The sequence below is a fragment of the Heterodontus francisci genome, chromosome 5, assembly GCF_036365525.1.
Source record: "Heterodontus francisci isolate sHetFra1 chromosome 5, sHetFra1.hap1, whole genome shotgun sequence".
Classification (NCBI taxonomy): Eukaryota; Metazoa; Chordata; class Chondrichthyes; order Heterodontiformes; family Heterodontidae; genus Heterodontus; species Heterodontus francisci.
Genome location: NC_090375.1, coordinates 61,841,601 through 61,858,864, shown reverse-complemented (window position 1 = coordinate 61,858,864; position 17,264 = coordinate 61,841,601). Strand labels below are relative to the sequence as shown.

General features: G+C 51.6%; 12 non-coding genes across 12 annotated transcripts; 6 read left to right on the top strand and 6 right to left on the bottom strand.

Annotated features, from left to right (window-relative positions):
* The first annotated feature begins 210 nt into the window (after positions 1-210).
* trnar-acg (transfer RNA arginine (anticodon ACG)) lies at positions 211-283 on the top strand. The gene has a single exon. It is a non-coding gene; the product is annotated as a tRNA-Arg (tRNA).
* Positions 284-1,556: 1,273 nt separating this feature from the next.
* On the bottom strand, positions 1,557-1,649 carry trnay-gua (transfer RNA tyrosine (anticodon GUA)). The gene is made up of 2 exons: positions 1,613-1,649; positions 1,557-1,592 (listed from the first exon to the last, which is right to left on the bottom strand). It is a non-coding gene; the product is annotated as a tRNA-Tyr (tRNA).
* A 1,412-nt stretch (positions 1,650-3,061) lies between these two features.
* On the top strand, positions 3,062-3,134 carry trnar-acg (transfer RNA arginine (anticodon ACG)). The gene has a single exon. It is a non-coding gene; the product is annotated as a tRNA-Arg (tRNA).
* A 1,273-nt stretch (positions 3,135-4,407) lies between these two features.
* Positions 4,408-4,500, bottom strand: trnay-gua (transfer RNA tyrosine (anticodon GUA)). The gene is made up of 2 exons: positions 4,464-4,500; positions 4,408-4,443 (listed from the first exon to the last, which is right to left on the bottom strand). It is a non-coding gene; the product is annotated as a tRNA-Tyr (tRNA).
* A 1,412-nt stretch (positions 4,501-5,912) lies between these two features.
* trnar-acg (transfer RNA arginine (anticodon ACG)) lies at positions 5,913-5,985 on the top strand. Its single transcript has one exon. It is a non-coding gene; the product is annotated as a tRNA-Arg (tRNA).
* Positions 5,986-7,258: 1,273 nt separating this feature from the next.
* trnay-gua (transfer RNA tyrosine (anticodon GUA)) lies at positions 7,259-7,351 on the bottom strand. The gene is made up of 2 exons: positions 7,315-7,351; positions 7,259-7,294 (listed from the first exon to the last, which is right to left on the bottom strand). It is a non-coding gene; the product is annotated as a tRNA-Tyr (tRNA).
* A 1,411-nt stretch (positions 7,352-8,762) lies between these two features.
* trnar-acg (transfer RNA arginine (anticodon ACG)) lies at positions 8,763-8,835 on the top strand. The gene has a single exon. It is a non-coding gene; the product is annotated as a tRNA-Arg (tRNA).
* A 1,273-nt stretch (positions 8,836-10,108) lies between these two features.
* Positions 10,109-10,201, bottom strand: trnay-gua (transfer RNA tyrosine (anticodon GUA)). The gene is made up of 2 exons: positions 10,165-10,201; positions 10,109-10,144 (listed from the first exon to the last, which is right to left on the bottom strand). It is a non-coding gene; the product is annotated as a tRNA-Tyr (tRNA).
* Positions 10,202-11,613: 1,412 nt separating this feature from the next.
* On the top strand, positions 11,614-11,686 carry trnar-acg (transfer RNA arginine (anticodon ACG)). The gene has a single exon. It is a non-coding gene; the product is annotated as a tRNA-Arg (tRNA).
* Positions 11,687-12,959: 1,273 nt separating this feature from the next.
* On the bottom strand, positions 12,960-13,052 carry trnay-gua (transfer RNA tyrosine (anticodon GUA)). The gene is made up of 2 exons: positions 13,016-13,052; positions 12,960-12,995 (listed from the first exon to the last, which is right to left on the bottom strand). It is a non-coding gene; the product is annotated as a tRNA-Tyr (tRNA).
* Positions 13,053-14,464: 1,412 nt separating this feature from the next.
* On the top strand, positions 14,465-14,537 carry trnar-acg (transfer RNA arginine (anticodon ACG)). The gene has a single exon. It is a non-coding gene; the product is annotated as a tRNA-Arg (tRNA).
* Positions 14,538-15,810: 1,273 nt separating this feature from the next.
* On the bottom strand, positions 15,811-15,903 carry trnay-gua (transfer RNA tyrosine (anticodon GUA)). The gene is made up of 2 exons: positions 15,867-15,903; positions 15,811-15,846 (listed from the first exon to the last, which is right to left on the bottom strand). It is a non-coding gene; the product is annotated as a tRNA-Tyr (tRNA).
* Positions 15,904-17,264: the final 1,361 nt, after the last annotated feature.

Sequence of the window (17,264 nt, the reverse complement as noted above, 5' to 3'; positions counted from 1 at the left end):
TTGAGCTGGAATTGCGGCAGAAACCTAAGGATAACCTTGCTTTGCATGCTCGTGTACTTCACCACTGTTCAAGCTCAAGCATGGAAGGGAAGCAGTGAAGGTGATTCTCTTTGCTGATTGATCACCAAGCGACTCTGACCATTCCCACCCGTGGAGCTGCAAACACCGCAGCTGTGCAGACTGTGAGCTGCAAGTGCAAATGTACCTTTGGGGCCAGTGGCGCAATGGATAACGTGTCTGACTACGGATCAGAAGATTGTAGGTTCGACTCCTACCTGGCTCGTGCTGTTTTTGTACAAACTATGCATTGTGACTTTCTGCGCTTGCGAGCTGGCCGTGCTGCCTGATTCCTTGCAGGGCAAGTGCCTTCATAGCGGCGTAGGCATTTTTCACTCTCAAAATGCGAAGCTCCTCAATGCAATCCGCACTCAAAGTATGCAATGCTGCAAAGCCTTTTCTTTTCCCCTTCACTCAACTCAGCTTTCCAAGGTGGAAAAGTCAAGAAGCCTTGCTTGCCACAGCACAAGAAAGGATATGAAGCCTTTTCAGCACTTTGTGGCTGAGCAGGTGCAACCAATTGGGAGAAGAAGAGCCGGCGCCACTGTTGAGTGCCAAGAACTGGCCGAGCGGAGCGGAGCTAAGAAAGAAGTGGAGAATGCAGGCATCGATCCCGCTACCTCTCGCATGCAAAGCGAGCGCTCTACCACTTGAGCTAATTCCCCAGTGTTGTTGGGCTTGTTAGCCTAGCTTGTTTGGCAGGAGCTCCTCAGCACCACCCTCAACTTGGTCCGTGAGCAGCAGGGAAATCCTGCTTCGGCTTGGCCGGCTGCCTCAAGGCATTCAATGCTTTGCTCCAATCAGCATGTGCGAGCACCAGCAGGCGAGCAGCTGCAGGACCGCAAGCCACAATAACCATGGACGAAGCCAAAAAGAGCCGGAGCTTGCGCAAGGCAAGCCAGCTGAGCGGAAACGAGCAGCCACCCCGAGCGTCAGGGTGCAGCCTAGAACCCTGTCTGACTGACACAAGATTTCTTTTGTTTTCTAGTGAGTGCTGAGCATACTACTTCAAAGAACTCCCTGCTTGGGGCAGCTGACGCAAAAGGGTGCGTGAGGAAAGGCCACTCTGTAAGAGTCTGGCGCCATAGTATAGCGAGCGGCTGGAAACTGTGTAAAAGCCCTGGGGCTGTGGCAGCGGAGAATGTTGGTGATGAAATGTAAATGTACATTGTAAATATAAGCTAGTTCGGCAAGTGTAGTGAGGCAGCTGATGTAGTGTATTGAAAGTAAGGGATGTGCATTGCACTTTATCGGAGGTGAAATTTGAAGAGTTGTGTAATGTTGTGTCGGAAGTGTATTTTTGAGGTACAGGGCTGTGTGCTGAGCAGCAGGTGCAAGTGCAGAAGTGAAAGAACTGTGTGCGGGCTGTTATGAGAGAGGAAAAGGGGGTTGGTGCGCCTTGTTCGCAAGATCCGAGCGCGTTGTGTACTTGTGAAATTTAGAGTGCTGCCTCGAGCAAATTGTGGCATTGTGCAGACGTAGTGGAAAAAGGCCGTTGTTCCTTCGAGCCGGAATTGAACCAGCGACCTAAGGATGTCAGTGTTTTGATTTTCCTCTACAGTCCTCCGCTCTACCAGCTGAGCTATCGAAGGGGCAGGAGTTGTGGCACATGCAGCTGATTTAGTGCCATGCACTTTTGGCCACTCAGGGCCTTGTGCGCCTATTGATGGCGCAGCACTGTGGCACCGTGAGCCGCCAGCTGCTCCCCGCAGCTTGTGCGAGTAGTGTAATGGATAAGGCTTCCGTCTGTGGATCGCAAGCTGATAGCGTGCACTCCTTCCTGGCTGGCAGATTTATGCAAACTTTGCATTATGACTCGGGACACCAGGCAAGCTGACTTACTTGGGCGCGCCACCTTTGGCGTCGCTTTCTCAAGTCCCTTCTCAGCGCAGTAGGCACTCTCATTATCTGAAAGTCCTGACTTGGCAATGCCAAGTGACGCACACCACGATAAGCATCAACTGCTGCGAGAGGAACTTCAACGCGGTGAAAGCCGCACTTTGGTCTGTCCGAAATTTGATGGTCTTCCGGTGCGAGGAGCTGTCGACGACCGAGCGTTGCCGATTGGCACATTCCAAGGTCCAGGACTATGTCCCGAGGGACGCACTGAAGCTTGGCAGGTGTCCCTCCTAGTTGACCTGCGGCCTGCAAGGAAATCCTGCTTCCGGTTGGCCGCCTGCGAGAACATATTCAATGCTTTGCTCCAGTCAGCATGTCTGAGCACCAGCAGGCGAGCAGCTGCAGGACCGCAAGCCAGAAAAATGATGAAAGAAGCCGAAAAGAGCTGGAGCTGACGGAAGGCAAGCGAAGTGAGCGGAAACTAGCAACCGCCACCAGTGTGAAGGAGCAGCCGAGAAGCCTGTGTGACTGACAGGAGGCTTCTTTTTCTTCCAAGGAAGTACTGAGTGTTTGGAAGAGTTACTGCTCCACGGAGCTGCTTGTACGCACCACAGAATGTCGCACGTGAAATGCTGGCAAGTACAGTGAGGCACCTCTTGTAGTGTAATGAGAGAAACTGATCTGTATTGCACTTGATGTCATGTCAAATTTCAACTGTTATGTAATGTATGCTTGCAAATGTTATCAAAAAAGTCTCTTTTTGGAAAGAAAAAGCAACGGTCTGCTGGCGCACAGAAGCAGCTGCACATGTGAAACAGCTGTGTGCAGGGTGTTTTCAGAGAGCAAAGGAGACATTCTGCGCATTGGCGACAACATGTTCCTTCAAAGCAACCTGTCAAGTTAAGAGCACTGGCTTCGGCTAATTGCTGCTTACTCCAAAATGGCAGCTGCACCTTTGAGCTGGAATTGCGGCAGAAACCTAAGGATAACCTTGCTTTGCATGCTCGTGTACTTCACCACTGTTCAAGCTCAAGCATGGAAGGGAAGCAGTGAAGGTGATTCTCTTTGCTGATTGATCACCAAGCGACTCTGACCATTCCCACCCGTGGAGCTGCAAACACCGCAGCTGTGCAGACTGTGAGCTGCAAGTGCAAATGTACCTTTGGGGCCAGTGGCGCAATGGATAACGTGTCTGACTACGGATCAGAAGATTGTAGGTTCGACTCCTACCTGGCTCGTGCTGTTTTTGTACAAACTATGCATTGTGACTTTCTGCGCTTGCGAGCTGGCCGTGCTGCCTGATTCCTTGCAGGGCAAGTGCCTTCATAGCGGCGTAGGCATTTTTCACTCTCAAAATGCGAAGCTCCTCAATGCAATCCGCACTCAAAGTATGCAATGCTGCAAAGCCTTTTCTTTTCCCCTTCACTCAACTCAGCTTTCCAAGGTGGAAAAGTCAAGAAGCCTTGCTTGCCACAGCACAAGAAAGGATATGAAGCCTTTTCAGCACTTTGTGGCTGAGCAGGTGCAACCAATTGGGAGAAGAAGAGCCGGCGCCACTGTTGAGTGCCAAGAACTGGCCGAGCGGAGCGGAGCTAAGAAAGAAGTGGAGAATGCAGGCATCGATCCCGCTACCTCTCGCATGCAAAGCGAGCGCTCTACCACTTGAGCTAATTCCCCAGTGTTGTTGGGCTTGTTAGCCTAGCTTGTTTGGCAGGAGCTCCTCAGCACCACCCTCAACTTGGTCCGTGAGCAGCAGGGAAATCCTGCTTCGGCTTGGCCGGCTGCCTCAAGGCATTCAATGCTTTGCTCCAATCAGCATGTGCGAGCACCAGCAGGCGAGCAGCTGCAGGACCGCAAGCCACAATAACCATGGACGAAGCCAAAAAGAGCCGGAGCTTGCGCAAGGCAAGCCAGCTGAGCGGAAACGAGCAGCCACCCCGAGCGTCAGGGTGCAGCCTAGAACCCTGTCTGACTGACACAAGATTTCTTTTGTTTTCTAGTGAGTGCTGAGCATACTACTTCAAAGAACTCCCTGCTTGGGGCAGCTGACGCAAAAGGGTGCGTGAGGAAAGGCCACTCTGTAAGAGTCTGGCGCCATAGTATAGCGAGCGGCTGGAAACTGTGTAAAAGCCCTGGGGCTGTGGCAGCGGAGAATGTTGGTGATGAAATGTAAATGTACATTGTAAATATAAGCTAGTTCGGCAAGTGTAGTGAGGCAGCTGATGTAGTGTATTGAAAGTAAGGGATGTGCATTGCACTTTATCGGAGGTGAAATTTGAAGAGTTGTGTAATGTTGTGTCGGAAGTGTATTTTTGAGGTACAGGGCTGTGTGCTGAGCAGCAGGTGCAAGTGCAGAAGTGAAAGAACTGTGTGCGGGCTGTTATGAGAGAGGAAAAGGGGGTTGGTGCGCCTTGTTCGCAAGATCCGAGCGCGTTGTGTACTTGTGAAATTTAGAGTGCTGCCTCGAGCAAATTGTGGCATTGTGCAGACGTAGTGGAAAAAGGCCGTTGTTCCTTCGAGCCGGAATTGAACCAGCGACCTAAGGATGTCAGTGTTTTGATTTTCCTCTACAGTCCTCCGCTCTACCAGCTGAGCTATCGAAGGGGCAGGAGTTGTGGCACATGCAGCTGATTTAGTGCCATGCACTTTTGGCCACTCAGGGCCTTGTGCGCCTATTGATGGCGCAGCACTGTGGCACCGTGAGCCGCCAGCTGCTCCCCGCAGCTTGTGCGAGTAGTGTAATGGATAAGGCTTCCGTCTGTGGATCGCAAGCTGATAGCGTGCACTCCTTCCTGGCTGGCAGATTTATGCAAACTTTGCATTATGACTCGGGACACCAGGCAAGCTGACTTACTTGGGCGCGCCACCTTTGGCGTCGCTTTCTCAAGTCCCTTCTCAGCGCAGTAGGCACTCTCATTATCTGAAAGTCCTGACTTGGCAATGCCAAGTGACGCACACCACGATAAGCATCAACTGCTGCGAGAGGAACTTCAACGCGGTGAAAGCCGCACTTTGGTCTGTCCGAAATTTGATGGTCTTCCGGTGCGAGGAGCTGTCGACGACCGAGCGTTGCCGATTGGCACATTCCAAGGTCCAGGACTATGTCCCGAGGGACGCACTGAAGCTTGGCAGGTGTCCCTCCTAGTTGACCTGCGGCCTGCAAGGAAATCCTGCTTCCGGTTGGCCGCCTGCGAGAACATATTCAATGCTTTGCTCCAGTCAGCATGTCTGAGCACCAGCAGGCGAGCAGCTGCAGGACCGCAAGCCAGAAAAATGATGAAAGAAGCCAAAAAGAGCTGGAGCTGACGGAAGGCAAGCGAAGTGAGCGGAAACTAGCAACCGCCACCAGTGTGAAGGAGCAGCCGAGAAGCCCGTGTGACTGACAGGAGGCTTCTTTTTCTTCCAAGGAAGTACTGAGTGTTTGGAAGAGTTACTGCTCCACGGAGCTGCTTGTACGCACCACAGAATGTCGCACGTGAAATGCTGGCAAGTACAGTGAGGCACCTCTTGTAGTGTAATGAGAGAAACTGATCTGTATTGCACTTGATGTCATGTCAAATTTCAACTGTTATGTAATGTATGCTTGCAAATGTTATCAAAAAAGTCTCTTTTTGGAAAGAAAAAGCAACGGTCTGCTGGCGCACAGAAGCAGCTGCACATGTGAAACAGCTGTGTGCAGGGTGTTTTCAGAGAGCAAAGGAGACATTCTGCGCATTGGCGACAACATGTTCCTTCAAAGCAACCTGTCAAGTTAAGAGCACTGGCTTCGGCTAATTGCTGCTTACTCCAAAATGGCAGCTGCACCTTTGAGCTGGAATTGCGGCAGAAACCTAAGGATAACCTTGCTTTGCATGCTCGTGTACTTCACCACTGTTCAAGCTCAAGCATGGAAGGGAAGCAGTGAAGGTGATTCTCTTTGCTGATTGATCACCAAGCGACTCTGACCATTCCCACCCGTGGAGCTGCAAACACCGCAGCTGTGCAGACTGTGAGCTGCAAGTGCAAATGTACCTTTGGGGCCAGTGGCGCAATGGATAACGTGTCTGACTACGGATCAGAAGATTGTAGGTTCGACTCCTACCTGGCTCGTGCTGTTTTTGTACAAACTATGCATTGTGACTTTCTGCGCTTGCGAGCTGGCCGTGCTGCCTGATTCCTTGCAGGGCAAGTGCCTTCATAGCGGCGTAGGCATTTTTCACTCTCAAAATGCGAAGCTCCTCAATGCAATCCGCACTCAAAGTATGCAATGCTGCAAAGCCTTTTCTTTTCCCCTTCACTCAACTCAGCTTTCCAAGGTGGAAAAGTCAAGAAGCCTTGCTTGCCACAGCACAAGAAAGGATATGAAGCCTTTTCAGCACTTTGTGGCTGAGCAGGTGCAACCAATTGGGAGAAGAAGAGCCGGCGCCACTGTTGAGTGCCAAGAACTGGCCGAGCGGAGCGGAGCTAAGAAAGAAGTGGAGAATGCAGGCATCAATCCCACTACCTCTCGCATGCAAAGCGAGCGCTCTACCACTTGAGCTAATTCCCCAGTGTTGTTGGGGTTGTTAGCCTAGCTTGTTTGGCAGGAGCTCCTCAGCACCACCCTCAACTTGGTCCGTGAGCAGCAGGGAAATCCTGCTTCGGCTTGGCCGGCTGCCTCAAGGCATTCAATGCTTTGCTCCAATCAGCATGTGCGAGCACCAGCAGGCGAGCAGCTGCAGGACCGCAAGCCACAATAACCATGGACGAAGCCAAAAAGAGCCGGAGCTTGCGCAAGGCAAGCCAGCTGAGCGGAAACGAGCAGCCACCCCGAGCGTCAGGGTGCAGCCTAGAACCCTGTCTGACTGACACAAGATTTCTTTTGTTTTCTAGTGAGTGCTGAGCATACTACTTCAAAGAACTCCCTGCTTGGGGCAGCTGACGCAAAAGGGTGCGTGAGGAAAGGCCACTCTGTAAGAGTCTGGCGCCATAGTATAGCGAGCGGCTGGAAACTGTGTAAAAGCCCTGGGGCTGTGGCAGCGGAGAATGTTGGTGATGAAATGTAAATGTACATTGTAAATATAAGCTAGTTCGGCAAGTGTAGTGAGGCAGCTGATGTAGTGTATTGAAAGTAAGGGATGTGCATTGCACTTTATCGGAGGTGAAATTTGAAGAGTTGTGTAATGTTGTGTCGGAAGTGTATTTTTGAGGTACAGGGCTGTGTGCTGAGCAGCAGGTGCAAGTGCAGAAGTGAAAGAACTGTGTGCGGGCTGTTATGAGAGAGGAAAAGGGGGTTGGTGCGCCTTGTTCGCAAGATCCGAGCGCGTTGTGTACTTGTGAAATTTAGAGTGCTGCCTCGAGCAAATTGTGGCATTGTGCAGACGTAGTGGAAAAAGGCCGTTGTTCCTTCGAGCCGAAATTGAACCAGCGACCTAAGGATGTCAGTGTTTTGATTTTCCTCTACAGTCCTCCGCTCTACCAGCTGAGCTATCGAAGGGGCAGGAGTTGTGGCACATGCAGCTGATTTAGTGCCATGCACTTTTGGCCACTCAGGGCCTTGTGCGCCTATTGATGGCGCAGCACTGTGGCACCGTGAGCCGCCAGCTGCTCCCCGCAGCTTGTGCGAGTAGTGTAATGGATAAGGCTTCCGTCTGTGGATCGCAAGCTGATAGCGTGCACTCCTTCCTGGCTGGCAGATTTATGCAAACTTTGCATTATGACTCGGGACACCAGGCAAGCTGACTTACTTGGGCGCGCCACCTTTGGCGTCGCTTTCTCAAGTCCCTTCTCAGCGCAGTAGGCACTCTCATTATCTGAAAGTCCTGACTTGGCAATGCCAAGTGACGCACACCACGATAAGCATCAACTGCTGCGAGAGGAACTTCAACGCGGTGAAAGCCGCACTTTGGTCTGTCCGAAATTTGCTGGTCTTCCGGTGCGAGGAGCTGTCGACGACCGAGCGTTGCCGATTGGCACATTCCAAGGTCCAGGACTATGTCCCGAGGGACGCACTGAAGCTTGGCAGGTGTCCCTCCTAGTTGACCTGCGGCCTGCAAGGAAATCCTGCTTCCGGTTGGCCGCCTGCGAGAACATATTCAATGCTTTGCTCCAGTCAGCATGTCTGAGCACCAGCAGGCGAGCAGCTGCAGGACCGCAAGCCAGAAAAATGATGAAAGAAGCCAAAAAGAGCTGGAGCTGACGGAAGGCAAGCGAAGTGAGCGGAAACTAGCAACCGCCACCAGTGTGAAGGAGCAGCCGAGAAGCCCGTGTGACTGACAGGAGGCTTCTTTTTCTTCCAAGGAAGTACTGAGTGTTTGGAAGAGTTACTGCTCCACGGAGCTGCTTGTACGCACCACAGAATGTCGCACGTGAAATGCTGGCAAGTACAGTGAGGCACCTCTTGTAGTGTAATGAGAGAAACTGATCTGTATTGCACTTGATGTCATGTCAAATTTCAACTGTTATGTATGTATGCTTGCAAATGTTATCAAAAAAGTCTCTTTTTGGAAAGAAAAAGCAACGGTCTGCTGGCGCACAGAAGCAGCTGCACATGTGAAACAGCTGTGTGCAGGGTGTTTTCAGAGAGCAAAGGAGACATTCTGCGCATTGGCGACAACATGTTCCTTCAAAGCAACCTGTCAAGTTAAGAGCACTGGCTTCGGCTAATTGCTGCTTACTCCAAAATGGCAGCTGCACCTTTGAGCTGGAATTGCGGCAGAAACCTAAGGATAACCTTGCTTTGCATGCTCGTGTACTTCACCACTGTTCAAGCTCAAGCATGGAAGGGAAGCAGTGAAGGTGATTCTCTTTGCTGATTGATCACCAAGCGACTCTGACCATTCCCACCCGTGGAGCTGCAAACACCGCAGCTGTGCAGACTGTGAGCTGCAAGTGCAAATGTACCTTTGGGGCCAGTGGCGCAATGGATAACGTGTCTGACTACGGATCAGAAGATTGTAGGTTCGACTCCTACCTGGCTCGTGCTGTTTTTGTACAAACTATGCATTGTGACTTTCTGCGCTTGCGAGCTGGCCGTGCTGCCTGATTCCTTGCAGGGCAAGTGCCTTCATAGCGGCGTAGGCATTTTTCACTCTCAAAATGCGAAGCTCCTCAATGCAATCCGCACTCAAAGTATGCAATGCTGCAAAGCCTTTTCTTTTCCCCTTCACTCAACTCAGCTTTCCAAGGTGGAAAAGTCAAGAAGCCTTGCTTGCCACAGCACAAGAAAGGATATGAAGCCTTTTCAGCACTTTGTGGCTGAGCAGGTGCAACCAATTGGGAGAAGAAGAGCCGGCGCCACTGTTGAGTGCCAAGAACTGGCCGAGCGGAGCGGAGCTAAGAAAGAAGTGGAGAATGCAGGCATCAATCCCACTACCTCTCGCATGCAAAGCGAGCGCTCTACCACTTGAGCTAATTCCCCAGTGTTGTTGGGGTTGTTAGCCTAGCTTGTTTGGCAGGAGCTCCTCAGCACCACCCTCAACTTGGTCCGTGAGCAGCAGGGAAATCCTGCTTCGGCTTGGCCGGCTGCCTCAAGGCATTCAATGCTTTGCTCCAATCAGCATGTGCGAGCACCAGCAGGCGAGCAGCTGCAGGACCGCAAGCCACAATAACCATGGACGAAGCCAAAAAGAGCCGGAGCTTGCGCAAGGCAAGCCAGCTGAGCGGAAACGAGCAGCCACCCCAAGCGTCAGGGTGCAGCCTAGAACCCTGTCTGACTGACACAAGATTTCTTTTGTTTTCTAGTGAGTGCTGAGCATACTACTTCAAAGAACTCCCTGCTTGGGGCAGCTGACGCAAAAGGGTGCGTGAGGAAAGGCCACTCTGTAAGAGTCTGGCGCCATAGTATAGCGAGCGGCTGGAAACTGTGTAAAAGCCCTGGGGCTGTGGCAGCGGAGAATGTTGGTGATGAAATGTAAATGTACATTGTAAATATAAGCTAGTTCGGCAAGTGTAGTGAGGCAGCTGATGTAGTGTATTGAAAGTAAGGGATGTGCATTGCACTTTATCGGAGGTGAAATTTGAAGAGTTGTGTAATGTTGTGTCGGAAGTGTATTTTTGAGGTACAGGGCTGTGTGCTGAGCAGCAGGTGCAAGTGCAGAAGTGAAAGAACTGTGTGCGGGCTGTTATGAGAGAGGAAAAGGGGGTTGGTGCGCCTTGTTCGCAAGATCCGAGCGCGTTGTGTACTTGTGAAATTTAGAGTGCTGCCTCGAGCAAATTGTGGCATTGTGCAGACGTAGTGGAAAAAGGCCGTTGTTCCTTCGAGCCGGAATTGAACCAGCGACCTAAGGATGTCAGTGTTTTGATTTTCCTCTACAGTCCTCCGCTCTACCAGCTGAGCTATCTAAGGGGCAGGAGTTGTGGCACATGCAGCTGATTTAGTGCCATGCACTTTTGGCCACTCAGGGCCTTGTGCGCCTATTGATGGCGCAGCACTGTGGCACCGTGAGCCGCCAGCTGCTCCCCGCAGCTTGTGCGAGTAGTGTAATGGATAAGGCTTCCGTCTGTGGATCGCAAGCTGATAGCGTGCACTCCTTCCTGGCTGGCAGATTTATGCAAACTTTGCATTATGACTCGGGACACCAGGCAAGCTGACTTACTTGGGCGCGCCACCTTTGGCGTCGCTTTCTCAAGTCCCTTCTCAGCGCAGTAGGCACTCTCATTATCTGAAAGTCCTGACTTGGCAATGCCAAGTGACGCACACCACGATAAGCATCAACTGCTGCGAGAGGAACTTCAACGCGGTGAAAGCCGCACTTTGGTCTGTCCGAAATTTGATGGTCTTCCGGTGCGAGGAGCTGTCGACGACCGAGCGTTGCCGATTGGCACATTCCAAGGTCCAGGACTATGTCCCGAGGGACGCACTGAAGCTTGGCAGGTGTCCCTCCTAGTTGACCTGCGGCCTGCAAGGAAATCCTGCTTCCGGTTGGCCGCCTGCGAGAACATATTCAATGCTTTGCTCCAGTCAGCATGTCTGAGCACCAGCAGGCGAGCAGCTGCAGGACCGCAAGCCAGAAAAATGATGAAAGAAGCCAAAAAGAGCTGGAGCTGACGGAAGGCAAGCGAAGTGAGCGGAAACTAGCAACCGCCACCAGTGTGAAGGAGCAGCCGAGAAGCCCGTGTGACTGACAGGAGGCTTCTTTTTCTTCCAAGGAAGTACTGAGTGTTTGGAAGAGTTACTGCTCCACGGAGCTGCTTGTACGCACCACAGAATGTCGCACGTGAAATGCTGGCAAGTACAGTGAGGCACCTCTTGTAGTGTAATGAGAGAAACTGATCTGTATTGCACTTGATGTCATGTCAAATTTCAACTGTTATGTAATGTATGCTTGCAAATGTTATCAAAAAAGTCTCTTTTTGGAAAGAAAAAGCAACGGTCTGCTGGCGCACAGAAGCAGCTGCACATGTGAAACAGCTGTGTGCAGGGTGTTTTCAGAGAGCAAAGGAGACATTCTGCGCATTGGCGACAACATGTTCCTTCAAAGCAACCTGTCAAGTTAAGAGCACTGGCTTCGGCTAATTGCTGCTTACTCCAAAATGGCAGCTGCACCTTTGAGCTGGAATTGCGGCAGAAACCTAAGGATAACCTTGCTTTGCATGCTCGTGTACTTCACCACTGTTCAAGCTCAAGCATGGAAGGGAAGCAGTGAAGGTGATTCTCTTTGCTGATTGATCACCAAGCGACTCTGACCATTCCCACCCGTGGAGCTGCAAACACCGCAGCTGTGCAGACTGTGAGCTGCAAGTGCAAATGTACCTTTGGGGCCAGTGGCGCAATGGATAACGTGTCTGACTACGGATCAGAAGATTGTAGGTTCGACTCCTACCTGGCTCGTGCTGTTTTTGTACAAACTATGCATTGTGACTTTCTGCGCTTGCGAGCTGGCCGTGCTGCCTGATTCCTTGCAGGGCAAGTGCCTTCATAGCGGCGTAGGCATTTTTCACTCTCAAAATGCGAAGCTCCTCAATGCAATCCGCACTCAAAGTATGCAATGCTGCAAAGCCTTTTCTTTTCCCCTTCACTCAACTCAGCTTTCCAAGGTGGAAAAGTCAAGAAGCCTTGCTTGCCACAGCACAAGAAAGGATATGAAGCCTTTTCAGCACTTTGTGGCTGAGCAGGTGCAACCAATTGGGAGAAGAAGAGCCGGCGCCACTGTTGAGTGCCAAGAACTGGCCGAGCGGAGCGGAGCTAAGAAAGAAGTGGAGAATGCAGGCATCGATCCCGCTACCTCTCGCATGCAAAGCGAGCGCTCTACCACTTGAGCTAATTCCCCAGTGTTGTTGGGGTTGTTAGCCTAGCTTGTTTGGCAGGAGCTCCTCAGCACCACCCTCAACTTGGTCCGTGAGCAGCAGGGAAATCCTGCTTCGGCTTGGCCGGCTGCCTCAAGGCATTCAATGCTTTGCTCCAATCAGCATGTGCGAGCACCAGCAGGCGACCAGCTGCAGGACCGCAAGCCACAATAACCATGGACGAAGCCAAAAAGAGCCGGAGCTTGCGCAAGGCAAGCCAGCTGAGCGGAAACGAGCAGCCACCCCGAGCGTCAGGGTGCAGCCTAGAACCCTGTCTGACTGACACAAGATTTCTTTTGTTTTCTAGTGAGTGCTGAGCATACTACTTCAAAGAACTCCCTGCTTGGGGCAGCTGACGCAAAAGGGTGCGTGAGGAAAGGCCACTCTGTAAGAGTCTGGCGCCATAGTATAGCGAGCGGCTGGAAACTGTGTAAAAGCCCTGGGGCTGTGGCAGCGGAGAATGTTGGTGATGAAATGTAAATGTACATTGTAAATATAAGCTAGTTCGGCAAGTGTAGTGAGGCAGCTGATGTAGTGTATTGAAAGTAAGGGATGTGCATTGCACTTTATCGGAGGTGAAATTTGAAGAGTTGTGTAATGTTGTGTCGGAAGTGTATTTTTGAGGTACAGGGCTGTGTGCTGAGCAGCAGGTGCAAGTGCAGAAGTGAAAGAACTGTGTGCGGGCTGTTATGAGAGAGGAAAAGGGGGTTGGTGCGCCTTGTTCGCAAGATCCGAGCGCGTTGTGTACTTGTGAAATTTAGAGTGCTGCCTCGAGCAAATTGTGGCATTGTGCAGACGTAGTGGAAAAAGGCCGTTGTTCCTTCGAGCCGGAATTGAACCAGCGACCTAAGGATGTCAGTGTTTTGATTTTCCTCTACAGTCCTCCGCTCTACCAGCTGAGCTATCGAAGGGGCAGGAGTTGTGGCACATGCAGCTGATTTAGTGCCATGCACTTTTGGCCACTCAGGGCCTTGTGCGCCTATTGATGGCGCAGCACTGTGGCACCGTGAGCCGCCAGCTGCTCCCCGCAGCTTGTGCGAGTAGTGTAATGGATAAGGCTTCCGTCTGTGGATCGCAAGCTGATAGCGTGCACTCCTTCCTGGCTGGCAGATTTATGCAAACTTTGCATTATGACTCGGGACACCAGGCAAGCTGACTTACTTGGGCGCGCCACCTTTGGCGTCGCTTTCTCAAGTCCCTTCTCAGCGCAGTAGGCACTCTCATTATCTGAAAGTCCTGACTTGGCAATGCCAAGTGACGCACACCACGATAAGCATCAACTGCTGCGAGAGGAACTTCAACGCGGTGAAAGCCGCACTTTGGTCTGTCCGAAATTTGATGGTCTTCCGGTGCGAGGAGCTGTCGACGACCGAGCGTTGCCGATTGGCACATTCCAAGGTCCAGGACTATGTCCCGAGGGACGCACTGAAGCTTGGCAGGTGTCCCTCCTAGTTGACCTGCGGCCTGCAAGGAAATCCTGCTTCCGGTTGGCCGCCTGCGAGAACATATTCAATGCTTTGCTCCAGTCAGCATGTCTGAGCACCAGCAGGCGAGCAGCTGCAGGACCGCAAGCCAGAAAAATGATGAAAGAAGCCGAAAAGAGCTGGAGCTGACGGAAGGCAAGCGAAGTGAGCGGAAACTAGCAACCGCCACCAGTGTGAAGGAGCAGCCGAGAAGCCCGTGTGACTGACAGGAGGCTTCTTTTTCTTCCAAGGAAGTACTGAGTGTTTGGAAGAGTTACTGCTCCACGGAGCTGCTTGTACGCACCACAGAATGTCGCACGTGAAATGCTGGCAAGTACAGTGAGGCACCTCTTGTAGTGTAATGAGAGAAACTGATCTGTATTGCACTTGATGTCATGTCAAATTTCAACTGTTATGTAATGTATGCTTGCAAATGTTATCAAAAAAGTCTCTTTTTGGAAAGAAAAAGCAACGGTCTGCTGGCGCACAGAAGCAGCTGCACATGTGAAACAGCTGTGTGCAGGGTGTTTTCAGAGAGCAAAGGAGACATTCTGCGCATTGGCGACAACATGTTCCTTCAAAGCAACCTGTCAAGTTAAGAGCACTGGCTTCGGCTAATTGCTGCTTACTCCAAAATGGCAGCTGCACCTTTGAGCTGGAATTGCGGCAGAAACCTAAGGATAACCTTGCTTTGCATGCTCGTGTACTTCACCACTGTTCAAGCTCAAGCATGGAAGGGAAGCAGTGAAGGTGATTCTCTTTGCTGATTGATCACCAAGCGACTCTGACCATTCCCACCCGTGGAGCTGCAAACACCGCAGCTGTGCAGACTGTGAGCTGCAAGTGCAAATGTACCTTTGGGGCCAGTGGCGCAATGGATAACGTGTCTGACTACGGATCAGAAGATTGTAGGTTCGACTCCTACCTGGCTCGTGCTGTTTTTGTACAAACTATGCATTGTGACTTTCTGCGCTTGCGAGCTGGCCGTGCTGCCTGATTCCTTGCAGGGCAAGTGCCTTCATAGCGGCGTAGGCATTTTTCACTCTCAAAATGCGAAGCTCCTCAATGCAATCCGCACTCAAAGTATGCAATGCTGCAAAGCCTTTTCTTTTCCCCTTCACTCAACTCAGCTTTCCAAGGTGGAAAAGTCAAGAAGCCTTGCTTGCCACAGCACAAGAAAGGATATGAAGCCTTTTCAGCACTTTGTGGCTGAGCAGGTGCAACCAATTGGGAGAAGAAGAGCCGGCGCCACTGTTGAGTGCCAAGAACTGGCCGAGCGGAGCGGAGCTAAGAAAGAAGTGGAGAATGCAGGCATCGATCCCGCTACCTCTCGCATGCAAAGCGAGCGCTCTACCACTTGAGCTAATTCCCCAGTGTTGTTGGGGTTGTTAGCCTAGCTTGTTTGGCAGGAGCTCCTCAGCACCACCCTCAACTTGGTCCGTGAGCAGCAGGGAAATCCTGCTTCGGCTTGGCCGGCTGCCTCAAGGCATTCAATGCTTTGCTCCAATCAGCATGTGCGAGCACCAGCAGGCGACCAGCTGCAGGACCGCAAGCCACAATAACCATGGACGAAGCCAAAAAGAGCCGGAGCTTGCGCAAGGCAAGCCAGCTGAGCGGAAACGAGCAGCCACCCCGAGCGTCAGGGTGCAGCCTAGAACCCTGTCTGACTGACACAAGATTTCTTTTGTTTTCTAGTGAGTGCTGAGCATACTACTTCAAAGAACTCCCTGCTTGGGGCAGCTGACGCAAAAGGGTGCGTGAGGAAAGGCCACTCTGTAAGAGTCTGGCGCCATAGTATAGCGAGCGGCTGGAAACTGTGTAAAAGCCCTGGGGCTGTGGCAGCGGAGAATGTTGGTGATGAAATGTAAATGTACATTGTAAATATAAGCTAGTTCGGCAAGTGTAGTGAGGCAGCTGATGTAGTGTATTGAAAGTAAGGGATGTGCATTGCACTTTATCGGAGGTGAAATTTGAAGAGTTGTGTAATGTTGTGTCGGAAGTGTATTTTTGAGGTACAGGGCTGTGTGCTGAGCAGCAGGTGCAAGTGCAGAAGTGAAAGAACTGTGTGCGGGCTGTTATGAGAGAGGAAAAGGGGGTTGGTGCGCCTTGTTCGCAAGATCCGAGCGCGTTGTGTACTTGTGAAATTTAGAGTGCTGCCTCGAGCAAATTGTGGCATTGTGCAGACGTAGTGGAAAAAGGCCGTTGTTCCTTCGAGCCGGAATTGAACCAGCGACCTAAGGATGTCAGTGTTTTGATTTTCCTCTACAGTCCTCCGCTCTACCAGCTGAGCTATCGAAGGGGCAGGAGTTGTGGCACATGCAGCTGATTTAGTGCCATGCACTTTTGGCCACTCAGGGCCTTGTGCGCCTATTGATGGCGCAGCACTGTGGCACCGTGAGCCGCCAGCTGCTCCCCGCAGCTTGTGCGAGTAGTGTAATGGATAAGGCTTCCGTCTGTGGATCGCAAGCTGATAGCGTGCACTCCTTCCTGGCTGGCAGATTTATGCAAACTTTGCATTATGACTCGGGACACCAGGCAAGCTGACTTACTTGGGCGCGCCACCTTTGGCGTCGCTTTCTCAAGTCCCTTCTCAGCGCAGTAGGCACTCTCATTATCTGAAAGTCCTGACTTGGCAATGCCAAGTGACGCACACCACGATAAGCATCAACTGCTGCGAGAGGAACTTCAACGCGGTGAAAGCCGCACTTTGGTCTGTCCGAAATTTGATGGTCTTCCGGTGCGAGGAGCTGTCGACGACCGAGCGTTGCCGATTGGCACATTCCAAGGTCCAGGACTATGTCCCGAGGGACGCACTGAAGCTTGGCAGGTGTCCCTCCTAGTTGACCTGCGGCCTGCAAGGAAATCCTGCTTCCGGTTGGCCGCCTGCGAGAACATATTCAATGCTTTGCTCCAGTCAGCATGTCTGAGCACCAGCAGGCGAGCAGCTGCAGGACCGCAAGCCAGAAAAATGATGAAAGAAGCCGAAAAGAGCTGGAGCTGACGGAAGGCAAGCGAAGTGAGCGGAAACTAGCAACCGCCACCAGTGTGAAGGAGCAGCCGAGAAGCCTGTGTGACTGACAGGAGGCTTCTTTTTCTTCCAAGGAAGTACTGAGTGTTTGGAAGAGTTACTGCTCCACGGAGCTGCTTGTACGCACCACAGAATGTCGCACGTGAAATGCTGGCAAGTACAGTGAGGCACCTCTTGTAGTGTAATGAGAGAAACTGATCTGTATTGCACTTGATGTCATGTCAAATTTCAACTGTTATGTAATGTATGCTTGCAAATGTTATCAAAAAAGTCTCTTTTTGGAAAGAAAAAGCAACGGTCTGCTGGCGCACAGAAGCAGCTGCACATGTGAAACAGCTGTGTGCAGGGTGTTTTCAGAGAGCAAAGGAGACATTCTGCGCATTGGCGACAACATGTTCCTTCAAAGCAACCTGTCAAGTTAAGAGCACTGGCTTCGGCTAATTGCTGCTTACTCCAAAATGGCAGCTGCACCTTTGAGCTGGAATTGCGGCAGAAACCTAAGGATAACCTTGCTTTGCATGCTCGTGTACTTCACCACTGTTCAAGCTCAAGCATGGAAGGGAAGCAGTGAAGGTGATTCTCTTTGCTGATTGATCACCAAGCGACTCTGACCATTCCCACCCGTGGAGCTG